Source organism: Peromyscus leucopus, chromosome 4 (assembly GCF_004664715.2).
Source record: "Peromyscus leucopus breed LL Stock chromosome 4, UCI_PerLeu_2.1, whole genome shotgun sequence".
NCBI classification, from domain to species: domain Eukaryota; kingdom Metazoa; phylum Chordata; class Mammalia; order Rodentia; family Cricetidae; genus Peromyscus; species Peromyscus leucopus.
The window spans coordinates 142493704-142506794 of NC_051066.1; positions in this window are offsets into that span (position 1 = coordinate 142493704).

Consider the following 13091-nt stretch of genomic DNA (forward strand, 5'->3'; position numbering starts at 1 on the left):
GGGGATTGATCCTTCTGTTGAATTGCACTGGGACTCTCCTCTTTTGGTGGCAAATCCCAGACAAACCTGCTGGTTTCACATTCCCACTCTCCACTCCATCATTCAGTGGGACTCAGATGAGGCCAGGACTAGAGGAGGGAGGGGCCAACCTCTATCAAAACCTCAGGGACAGGAGCAAGTCTGTGGGTCAAGGGAGTCATGACCATTTTCCTACTGTGGACAGAAGGAACATGATCTATGGAGGTGTAACTCTTAGATTTTGGTGGGCAGATGCAAGTGTCCAGATAGAGGGGAACTTCCGAGGCATCTGAAGACTAGGGGAGATGTTTTAGTGAGGAAAGGAGTGCAAGTGAGAGCAGCCAGGATCTCAGAAGGACATGTGTGTTTTTCCTTGCACTGGGGCGAGGGAACTGTGCTTTGAAGATCCAGCAAGGGGAATGTGTGAGAACTCGGGGCTCTGGTGGAAAGCCGACTTTCCTGATTGGAAGCAGCTGTGGGCCTTTGACTTCTTGGAGGAGCAGAAAATTTGGTGTCTTTATGGACTTAGAGGTTACTCCAGATGACTTCCTGCCATCAAGATCCCACTGAATCACAACAGTTTTTTAAACTTGCTCAGGCAGCCAGGACTTACATAGGTTCTAGATGGTAATGAAACATGCCTCTAAACAACGTCATGACGTTTCTCTCCCACGGAGCACTCTGATGACTGGATTACCACTAGAAACTCTTGGCATCTGGAGCTTACAGACATACTTCTCTTTTCCCTTGGAGCAATTTGGGTCACTTAGGCTTCTGAGCAGAGATATCACCTAGTCAAGCTCTTATTTCATGATCTAATTCTTGGGAGCTCCAGGGTAAAGAGAAGCTTTGTTGTGTAGGGCCTGAGAAATTTCTAGAATGATAATCAGGTTAGGAGTCAATGATTTGAACTCCTCTGGAAGGTCTACTTATCTGTCAATTAGAATGAAATAGAGCACCTTCCTTTGGGTAATAGATTCCTTTGTATGTATATGTTCATGCACGTGTGTGCGTGTGTGTGCGCGTGTGCGTGTGCGTGTGCGTGTGCGTGTTGTGTGTGTGTGTGTGTGTGTGTGTGTGTGTGTGTGTGTGTGTGTAGACCAGAGGACCACTGCAGGGCTTGTTCCTTGGGTGATAGCCATCTTTCCTTCAAGACAGGGTCTTCTGTCGGATTCTACCAAATAGTTTGGCTAGCTGGCCCAGGAACCTCAGGGATCCACCTGTCTCTGCCTCCTCAGTGCTGGGATTCCAGACGCATCATGCTCAGTTAAAATTTTTTTATCTTATTTTATTTACCTGTTGGAAGATTGAACTCAGGTCCTCATGCTTACAGGGCAGTCACTTGGCTGGCTGGGCTATTTCCCCATCCTTGAGAGTTTAATTCTTTAGCAAATTATCTTAAAATCATCTTATATTTACAAAATAAGTTGCTGAGCCAATGCAGAACTCCCAGAAACCTTTCATTCAGTTTCCTCCACTGATGACGCCTGTTTCTGTGGGCTGGATCTGTCACAGACTGGAGAGAACACTGGTCCATTCCCATCCACCACATGCTACAGCTTATCTGTCTTCCTCTGGTTTTCTCCGAATGTCTCATGTCTGGTCTGGGGCCTCGTCCAGGACACCATGTTATATTTATGTATAATGTCTTCTTAGATTTGCCTAGTCAGTGGCTTTTTTCCCAGAATTTCCTTATTGTTGATGACTATGTTGGACTTTTTGTTGCAGTGATGCACAACCCAGGGGGTCTTCTAGAGGGGGAAGGTCCGTTTTGGTTCCCGGTTCCCATAGTCCTTCACTGTGGGTCAGTGGTGAGTCAAGACATCAGGTGAGAGCGCAAACCTGCCTACTTCCCCGTGTTGTCCAGAGTGTAGAGATGAAGAGTGGAGAAGGCAAGGGTCCAGGTGGCACACCTTTCCAGGACGTGTCCTTGGTTTGACCCATGTCCTTCAACCAGACCCCACTCTTGCTGTCTATTATCCCCAGTAAAGCCATCACGTTAAGAGCCAGTCAAGGCTCCATCTACTGCCCAGTTCAGTGGTCTGAGTCAGGAGTTAGAGATTGGAGCCACTGTCTGGGGACCAAGCCTTATTCAGCACCTAAGTCTCTGCAGGAAGTGGGTAGGGAGAGCACTTTGTGTGCTAATCCTGACCATGACCTTAAAAATGCTGCCTAGTCTGGCCCAGTCTTTTATGCAGTATCCCTCGGGTCAGGCTTGCCTGATGTTTTCACCACAGCTGATTGGGCTCATAGGTTTGGGGGAAGATGACAGAGGGACATGCCCTTTCATGCTGCCAATGATGTTGGCCTTGATTCTACTGGGTCATGCTGGAGGCATGATGGTGTGTGTGTGTGTGTGTGTGGAGCAGGCTGAGAAGACCACATAGCAAGTCTATGATGACTGGGTGAATGGAGCAAGTGGGTTTGAAAAGTTTTTCACTTTTTCAGGTGAAAACCTCAGTTTCAGTTTCCCACAAAGATGAATCAGTCAGACTGAGTCCTGTCCTCAAGGAACCCGAAAACAGGGACTCCACGGCGCCTTCACCTCTGTCCCAGTCATGCTCCATTCTCTTTGTTTGACAGCCCCTGGACAATTGGAGCTGCTCAGAGCAAAGGCTGGAGCTGTTGGCACCCGGGATTTGTGGGGACCCAAAATGTGAACCAGCACAGCAGTTTCTGGCCTGGGATGAACAGCCCGGAAGACAAAAGACAGAGGCTTAGAATGACAGCCCAGCATGCGGTGGGGACAGTAAGCCACAAGAAGGGAGATCCTTTGTATAGCAGAACGACTCTCAAGAGGACAGTGTGGCCAGGAGGGACACCCACTGCGGCTGTCCTTAACTCCTCAGACCATTGTGGAAGGTTCTGTGCAAAGCAGCTCGTTCTTGGTGCATAAGCAACACTTTCTTCAACCTAAGTTGAAACTCAAGGTCTTTGATGCATACAGATATGAAGACAAAGTCCTAGACCCTTCAATGTATCAGTCATGCAATATTGTAAGTCCTGGAAGGCACAAAACACATAAACGTCACTTTGAAAAACAGGAACTTCTGTACAAATGTGAGACAGAGTGAACGAAGAAGAGGCCTCATTGGCCTCTGACAGCATCTTCACTAGGTTGATATGGTCTCTACTCCGAGTCATCTTCTACTAGAAAGCTCTCTGCTGGGGACCTATCTCCATACCAGGGTAACCATAAGAACACAGTGAACTAGCCCTACCTCCACTTTTTACAAGAAGTCAAGGATTTTTAAATGACCAGCTTCCTCCTGAGACACAGAGTCTGACGGCAACATTTAAGTCCAGCATATCTGCTCTCAGGAGATAGATAGTTCAATGACCTCAGCACAGCAAACTTCATTGTTTCCAAGGCACCTAAGCTAGGAATGGCAACTCACACTGTAATTCCAGAATTTAGGAGGCTGAGGCAGGAGGCTCGCCATGAGTTTGAGGGAAGCCTGGGCCACAGAGTGAGCCTGAAACGTCTAAACATGGTTTCATGTGCAGGCTCTCCTCAGCTCATGATAGGAAAACATCCTGGTAATAAACTGATCATATCAACTTGATGGGATCTGGAGTCACTTGGGAGATACATCCCAGCTTATCTGTGAGGGAGTTTCCAGAGGGGTTTACCCTAATAGGGAAGACTCATCCTGGATGTGGGTTGATACCATGCATAGATCGGGGTACCAGTACTGGTGACAAAGACTGAGTGAACCTCAGAGCTCATCTTTGTCTCCCTCTGACTGGGGATGCAAGTGGCCAGTGGCTTTGTGGTCCTGACACCACGCCCTCCCCACCATGCTGAACTCTGCTTTCAAACTGTGACACAGAACAAAGTTTCCCTTTCTTATGTTGCTTTTATTGGGTATTTTCTCTCAGCAACAGGAAAAGTAACTAATACTCAGAAATTGAAAGCTTCTAAGTTGCATACCAATCTTCTTAGCTTATCCTTAACTCAAAATACCCACATTAGCCTCAAACTGGGCAAAATCATCTCTCACAAAGGCTATTATATCAAAGACTGTATTTCAAGTAATAACAGGGGCTGGAGAGACGGCTCAGGGGTTAAGAGCACTTGCTGTTCTATTAGGAAGATTTTAGGTTGCCTACATCCATATCAGGCAGCTCACAAATGCCTGTAACTTCAGCTCCAAGGGACCCAGCACTCTCTTTTGGCCTCCAGGGGAGCCTGCATACAGTTGTTCACACACACACACACACACACACACACACACACACAGGAGAAAGTGTAATGGAGTGCTTGCCTGGGTGTTTGAGGTGTACTTCCTACTGAATGCTTTGTCTCCAAATGTGTTAAACCCCACTCTGGTCCCACCATTATCAGCCAGGTGCTGTCCCTTTGCTTTTGGGGGTCTCTCATTCTCAAGAATTCAAATGAGATTTTTATCTTTGAGGGAGAAGTAGCAGGTATGCGATCTGCCTTTCCCCTCCTTCACAAATATCCATTTAAGTCATATTTTCCTATTTGTTAAGGAAAGAACCGTACAGCATATCTGGGGACATAAAAGAAACCAAGTTCTTATTTATTGGTGAGGGGTGGACGAAGGAAGACCCAACCATCTCTCAGGATTTGGGAACTCTCCAGAGCTTCACAGACATTCTCAGCTTTGTCTTCCTCACCAGGGCAGCACACAACCTCTAGACGTGGCTTTGTAAAAGCATGGTACATTGCATTTATTTCTGACACGATTTTCCAGAGAAAGGTCCAGATCCTAGACAGATACTAACCAGTCACAGTGTGTCTGTGAGACAGTAGGAAACTCACAGAGCCAGCTTCTGATGAGAAACAGAAGCCTTGCCTAGGTCAGATGGTGCCTTCAGGACAAGGCCCATAGAAGGGAGGCCCAATGCATTGTGGTTCCTTAATGTGGTGGCCTATCGAAGCAGAGCTCCTCTGAGGGCTCCAGGCACACTGACTACAGAGGTTACCATCACAGATGGGAGTGGCTGGGCATGGCAAGTCTCTTCTGCCTGAGCTTGCCTAGGTGGTGCTCCGTCCCTGTCCTTCCTCTGGGTGGTGTACCCGGAGCCTGGCATGAAAAGTGGTGCCCAGTAAGGCTTTGCTACCTAACTCATTGGATGTTGTAATGGACTAGGGTTCCAGACCTTTGCCCATAGACATTAGGCAGATGCCTCTTTATTCTCTTCTGTGTAAAGTGGTTACAGCATCCCTGCTCTCTACCCATGAAATCTCAGCAGCCAACAATGCCCAAATACACAGGGATATGACAATACAAAGTGTATTCTGATGTTGCCAATTGTCCCCAAAGGAGAAAATCGCTATCATATAAGCACACTTATAAGTATGTTATCATGAGGAACTTATCAGGACTTAGGAGTTGGCTCACTTGGTAAAGTCCTTGCCATACAAGAGTGAGGCTCTTAGTTCAGATTCCCAGCATCCACAGCTATAATCCCAGTGCTGGGGAGTGAGAGACAGGTATGTATCTGGTTCAGGAGAGACCCTGTCTCAAAATATAAGCAATAGAGAAAGACAGCTAATCTCCTCTGGCCTCCACATGCATGCACCCACATGCGAGGGTACCTCACTCACAAGAAATGTAATTTACTGAGCATGCCCCTAAAACTCCTATCCAGGGCTGCCAGGAGGAGATGGTTCATCAGGGAAATCCTTGCTATGTGATTGTGGGGACCAGAGTTTGGATCCTCTGAATCCATATAAATGCTGTGGATTTTAGCAGCTGACCTATAATGATAGTGCTCAGATGAGCATATTTGCTCACTCGACTAGTCCTATCCACTAGCTCTGGGTTCACCTGAGAGACTCTGCCTCAAAGAATAAGGTGGCAGATGATTAAGGAAGATTCCTGATGTCAATCTTGGGTTTCCAGTATATGTGCACACTCAACATCCCTACATACTACTCATATGTACCCACATGCCTGCAAACACACACACACACACACACACACACACACACACACACACACACACACACACACACACACCATGTACATAAGAAGGAGAGGGAGGAAAAACAATACTACATGGATTGTACTCCATCCCAGAAAAGAAAATGGAACCAGGCGCTAGAGAGATGGCTCAGAGGTTAAGAGCACTGGCTGCTCTTCCGGAGGTCCTGAGTTCAATTCCCAGCACCCACATGGTGGCTCACAAACCATCTGTAATGAGATGCCTTCTTCTGGCCTGCAGGCATACAGGCAGAATACTGTATACATAATAAACAAATAAATATTAAAAAGAGAAAATTGAATCAGATGAGAGGCCATGCAATGGGAAAGTCACATCTTGTTCTCACTGTTACTTAACGACTTTGATGAGGCTGCAGCTGTCATGTGCAGAAGCTGCTGCTGACCCAGCCAGCCACTTGCCTTGCTGAAGTTTCTGGGAGATAAATTGCTTCGTTCGTCCCAGGCTTCATCACCATTTGCTGACTGGTCCACCTGGACTCAATTCCTTTCGTCCTGAGTGCTTCCCACCCTTCTCTCATTTACACCCAGTCGGTCTCTCTCTCTCTCTCTCTCTCCGTAATGGAGAGGTTTGAAGTGGGTGCAAGTTTGCTTGCCATCTTAATAACGTTTATTTATTTGGACCGTCAAATTCCTCTTGCGATGACAAATTTGCTCTGTGCTGAAGGTATGCTCAGGCTGTTTATAATGGGCCCTGTAATTAAGTGACCCTGTCACTGGGGTGCATGTCCTCCATCCTCTGCTTGGTGTGTGTAAAAATCTCAGAAGGGGCCTTGCAAGGTGGATGTTTCCATCGTGTTCACCTGAAGAGAGCAGACCTTTCAGGCCAAATCTTCAACACCTCGATGCTTTAATTGGCTTCTGATGCAGATGTTGCTCTCCCCTTATAACCTTATCTCCTCTCTTGAATCTGGGGCTTCTGAAGGCTTGTTGCTCCCCAGAACTGGTCCCAGTGGATCTAAGAAACACTGTTTCCCAAAGTTTATTTAGACAACCTCTGGCCTGCTTTTTGCTTTATGTAAGTGTTTTCTCCTGAGCCCCACGCCTTGTTTTCCCAAGTGTCTAAAGCTACTGCTCAACGTGAAGTCTTACTCGGGATTCCATTGTGAGCCAGAACAAAGGCTCCGAGTCAACATGGCCTCAGCAGAGGCCAAAAGCAGCTCCAGGCCCACCCAACCTTTTCCCACAATGCTTTTCTGTTTCTCAGAAAAGCGTTGTAAACATGGTCCCATGGCAAAGGACAACTTAAACATCTCATTGCTGAGGGCACTTGTTCTCAGCAAAGCCTTTAATCACATCACACCCACTTTGCTGAGGCTCTTCCTGGATCTCCAGCTCTCCAGCCACCTTTCTGCCTCCTCTTCACCCGAAACACGGTGTGGGTGAGGGAGCGTCAGGGCAGTGGTCAAAAGGAAATGTCACAGGCAATCCTGTGTGCCTCCGTGACATGCCAAAAGGTTGCCTTTAAATTAATTGAATCAGTCAACTCAGGAAGACAGAAGCTCCGCAAGACCAATTGCTCAATATGCCAGCTTTTTAAACTGACCTGATCAAATCAGTGGCCGAGCCCAGGTCCTGCCTGGATGGACCTATGCAAACATCTATTTTATAAAAACTGATTTATTTTTCAAGGAAATCTGAGGGACCGAAACAGAATGGTTAAGCCAAAAAAAAAAAAAAAAAAAAGTGTAAATAGCATAGAATCAACCCCCACCACCCTGTCTCTGCCAGCTCCCTGGAACAATTTGTCATTTAATTTCTTTGAACATCAAAAGAATTCCTTAACTTGAGATATTTTCCAAAAACGTTATTAAATGACATATTTATTCCAAACAAACATTGAGCTGGAGGGAGGCCTTCCGTTATATATGTACCAACTAGGATGTGAAATTAAAATTCCCAAGAACCCAAGGCTTCTCTGCTCCCCTCCCTTTCCCTCCCGCTTCCTTGGCCTCTCCCTTCAAAACAAATGACAGCCATCCTAATGCGCACAAAAGAGCACCTCATTGTGGTTGCTTTTAAAAAGCTTTTTAAATTACATTTATTTACTGGGCGGAGGCCATGTGCCACAGCTGCGGAGGTCAGAGAATGACCTGGAGGGGCCCATTCTCCTACCAGTTGGGTTTCAGGGGACAGAGATCAACTCTCAGCCTTGGCAGCAAGTGCCTTTACCTGCTGAGCATCTCACCTACCCTCATTGTTCTTCTGATTTGCATTTCTCTAATGCTTAGTGATAGCCACCTTTTTTCATGTGCTAATTGGCCATTTGTGTATTTTCTTTGGGGGAAAAACACGTCTCTTTAAGTTCTTTGCCGCTTTTGATTTTTTGATTTTTTTTTTTTTTTGTCGTGGCTGAGTTTCAGGATCCACTGGCATATTGTGGACATCCACTCCGTTGGAAAAGCGATCTGCAAATGTCTTGCTGCTTCACTGTGTTGTTCGTGGCTCCCAGTGCATGAAAGGGGTTCGAGTTGGCGTGGGTCAAGTTAGCTATTTCTGCTTTTGTTGCCTGCACACTTTCTTCTAAGAAATTTATGGCTTTAGTTTTATAGTTTCGTTGTATGTGTTCAGATCTTTGCTACATTTTGCACTAATATTTATTATGATATTTATTACTCTGAGAATACACAAACACAATGTATTTTGGTCATGTTCACCACCCACTTGTCCCAGATCCACTCCTACCCTCCAGTCCATAGGTGTTGTACCTATGGACACCTCTTGCCACACTCGTCATTCCTATAGCTCACAGGTTGAACTAAGTAGTGTCAGTAAAGGTCCACTTTCATTCTCATGCTTTTCTTTATTAGCTCACAGGTCCAACTGGTGCTTCCCATACACTCTTGAGTGTAGGATCACCCACTGGAGCAAGGTTGACCTACCAAGGGCCTTGTATCCCCAAAGAAAACTGATTCTCTCTCCCTAGAGGCCGTTAACAGCTCCTCAGTTAGGAGTAGAGGCTTCTGCCTCCATGATGGAGTGTAGGCTGGCTTGATCTTGTGCAGGTCTTACACAGGCAACCATAGTTGCTGTGAACTCATGAGTCTGACATGTCCTGAAGTCATTGTTTCTCTTTGATCCTCTCAAAATCCTCGGGCTCCTTCTTCCTCGATGGTCTCTGAACACTAGGTGGAGGGCAGAGATTCAGATGTCCGTCTGTGGCTGAGCACTCCCCAGCATGTATTCTCTGCACTTGGACCAGTGTGAGTTTCTACATTAACTACCATCCACTGCACAATGAAGATTCACTAATGAGATCTGAGAGCTGCGCTAATCTGTGGCTCTAGAGACATGAATTTAAAGGGCAGTTTGATTATATGTCCACTTAACAAAATAACAGTAGTTGATTCTTCCCAGGGGCTTGTGAGTTCCTCAACCATGGGCTCTTGGCCAGATTTACTGTATCAGGCATGAGTTTCCTACTGCAAGACAGGGTTGAAACCCATTGAGAAAGTGGTTGGTCACTTTAATGGTTTGAATGAGGATAGTTCTCATAGGCTAATATATTTAAATGCTTGACCCCAGCTGTGGGAGCTATGGCTTTGTTGAGGGAGGTATGTCGCTGGAGGTGGGCTTTGGGGTTTCAAAAGCCCATGCTATTCCCAGTTAGTGTTCTCTCTCTCTCTCTCTCTCTCTCTCTCTCTCTCTCTCTCTCTCTCTCTCTCTCTCTCTGCCTCAAGCTTTTGGTTCAGATATAAACTTTTAACCACTGCTCCAGCACCATGGTGCCTGCCTGCTGCCATGCTCTCCACCATGGTGGTCCTGGACTCTAACCCTCTGGAACCATGAGCCCCAAATTAAATGCTTTCTTTTATAAGTTACCTTGTTCATGGTGTTTTGCCATAGAAAAGTAATAAAAAAAAGAGAGAGAGAGAGAGAAGTAGAAATATAACTAAGATCAAAAAGTAACTGAAACAGTTGCTTCTATAACATTAATGCCACTGTTGTACCTATGGACATCTCTTGCCACACTTGTCATTCCTATAGCTCACAGGTTGAACTAAGCAGTGTCAGTAAAGGTCCACCTTCATTCTCATGCTCATAGATACCAAGCTCTCCCACTAAAATCTGTCGAAAAGATTGTCCTTTTCCATTGAAAGCTTTTGACACTTGGATGAAATATCTGTTTAGGGCTCCCCCCCCCCCCAGGAACTCTTGTATTGAGACTTCCTTTGGTTTCTCCTCTTCATAGATCCCAGGACATCTCTACATCCACCTAACTGTACCACTCTATTACAGACACTGAGAATGGGGCATGCTTTTCTTGTTATTTTGTTGTTGATGTTGTTTGTTTGTTTATTTTGTTTTTTTGAGACAAGGTTTCTCTGCTTTTCTTGTTATTTTGTACCTTGGTGTAACTGAGCACCTCTCCTTTTATTTGCTAGAGTTAATTTGATCAGTGTTGTCGGGCCATATCAGCTCATGTTACCTGTTGAGTGTGCTACAGTAATCAGTATTTGGTACTTGGCATGCTGGAGGCAGCTAATGAGCCGTCCCTCAGCATCCCCTGGGATCAAAAGGATTTATCTGAAGACTCCCCTCACTCCCGAGGGCACTAAAGTCTTCAGCTGCTCAAGTCTTTCATACACAATGACACAGTACTTGCACATAACTGATAGATATGCCTGCATACTTTAAATGAGCTAGACTATGGTAACACCTCATACTATGACAGTGCTACATAAGTGGTCATTGCACTCACTGATTATAGAGCAATGACAAGGAGAAAAGTCTATCTGAATTCACTATGGTTGCATTTGGCCCCCAAACACTTTACATCCATGGTTGGTTAGAGCCATGGATGTGGCCTCCACAAGGAACTTTGGTGACTGCTCTTTCCTCTACCCAGGGAGCAGCAGGGGTGACTGCCCAGGGTTCATTTCCTAACAAACTGAACAAACAAATGAACCAAGGACAGGTGGCTATTGGGACAGTGGAAGTGGTCACTGTGTGAGGATACGTGGCAGGGTCAGGCCACAGCTATGTTCTCTTCTTTAGTCCTATTCTCCTAGATCTCTTTCCTCTTCCTATTTTGGACTTTGGGTCAGCTAAGGCCTCTGTCTCCAGACAGCTTTTGTACTGAGTTGTTGACAGGTGAGCTTGTCCTGAAGCCTTAAGTGAAATCTGTCTGCATACAGGTCCTGAGTCCAAGTTTCCAGACCCAACCTCTCCCTTGTCCCTCTGCAGTGGTTCCGCTGAGCCTTTAGTCTCCTTGTCCATATAAAAGTGATTGGCCATTCTGCTGTGTACAAAAGAGGCTGGGCTCAGCAGAGGCGCCCCTCCAAGACCGCTGGTGTCATCAGACATTGCCTGACGAAGGACGTCTTGAGAACAAGGAGAACAAGAATGAATATACAGCAGATCCCAGCACCTCTGAACAATGTGTGCAGAGCAGGCAGCTCCCAGGTGCCTCTGAGTGGAAGATGTGCATCTTCACATTCACCCACATTCCTCTGTCCAGAGGTTTTATTTGTCACTTTCTTCTGTCTTCAGCAATGGCAGAGGACATTAAATGACTGGTTTCACAATGCTAGTGACAGTGTCGATGAGAGCAGGTGGCCTGGTGGGAGCCGTGGGTTCCTGGAATAAACCTGAGCCTGTTCTAGAGGAACTTCAGAGGAGCTGAGCAGGTATGAGGAGGAGAGCACAGGGACAGAGAGTTTGGGGTGAGTCCTCTCAGCAAGCTAGGCTATTGTGAGTGGCCTTTGAGAAGAACTCTTTCCATCTTTCCCCTCAAAATCTCTTATGTTCAAGTCTGAAACAGGGGCCGGAGGGGCCTACTCTAGTTTCAGCTGCTGGGAAGGGGCCGGAGTGGGGGGTCTGCTCGCACAGCTCACATTTCCTCAGCAGTCTCTCCTCTCAATGGTCCTTCAGTACTAGAAGCCTTCCCAACCCCCTCCTTACAATCTTTTCTGCCTTCCAACTTCAACCCATGCAGAGACCCAGCTGTCTGTGCCCATATAATGCTCTTGATCTGACCGTGGACCTGTATTCTGACCACTGATGACTCCAGACGAAGCTACCAACAGCTCCTGTTTTATCTACACCAGCATCCCAAGTGGCTTCTTTTCTCTTCCATCAACACAATCCACTCTTACACATCCCCAGGGCAGCAGTTCTCATACCTGTGGGTTGTGACTCCTTTGGGGGTTGAACGACCCTTTCACAGGGGTCTCCTAAGACCATAGGAAAACATAGATATTTATAACACAATTCATAGCAGTGGCAAAATTATGGTTAAGAAGTAGCCATGAAAATAATTCTATGGTTGGGGTCAGCACAACATGAGGACCTGTATTAAAGGGCTGCAGCATTAGGAAGGTTAAGAACCACTCCCCTAGAGGGTCCAGAGGGTGTTTCTGAGAGCCACCAAGAGTGGGTGGGGTCTGGCCCAGAAAGTGGGCTGAGAGCTACTGAGGACCAGCCTTACTCAAGACTGAGGAGCCAAGATGCAGAGAGCAGTCCCTAGCTTTACAGGATGGAGCCTTCAACCAGATGGCCTTACTGTCCCATATCTCTGACTTGCTTGGAGACAGTGTCTCTTCCAAGGCCTCTCCTCTTCAGTGGGAATGTCATTCCTATATTGGTCCCACCACCACATTTTTGAACTATAACTTGAAGGTCAGGGCATGCCCAGTCTCTCACCTTTGCCTAGGTTAGACCATGAGCTTTGCGATTCTTGAGCTGATGGTACCCAGAGGAGATTTTAGACACAGGGTAGATTTCCTTGGGCTTTAGACTTTAGATGTTGGGAAGGGGTTAATACATTTTGCATGTGGGATGAATATGTATTTTGGAGAGCCAGAGGGAAGATTATAGTGAGTGAAATGGTAGTTCCCCCCAAAGATATGCCCAGAACCTGGGAACATGGATTTACTTGGAGGAAGGATTTTGGGGGGGTATAATAAAGTGCCAAGATTAAACCATTCTACATCAGTATGGAGCTGAAACCCAGAGACAGATGTTCTTACATGAGGGAGGAGACAGGGCAGGGAGGAGGAGGAAGTCAGACAAGGATGAGGGCAAGGATTGGGGTGGCTCTGGGGCCACTGGAAGCCAGATGTGAGACAGGAAGGTCTCTGCCCTAGGATTTTGCAG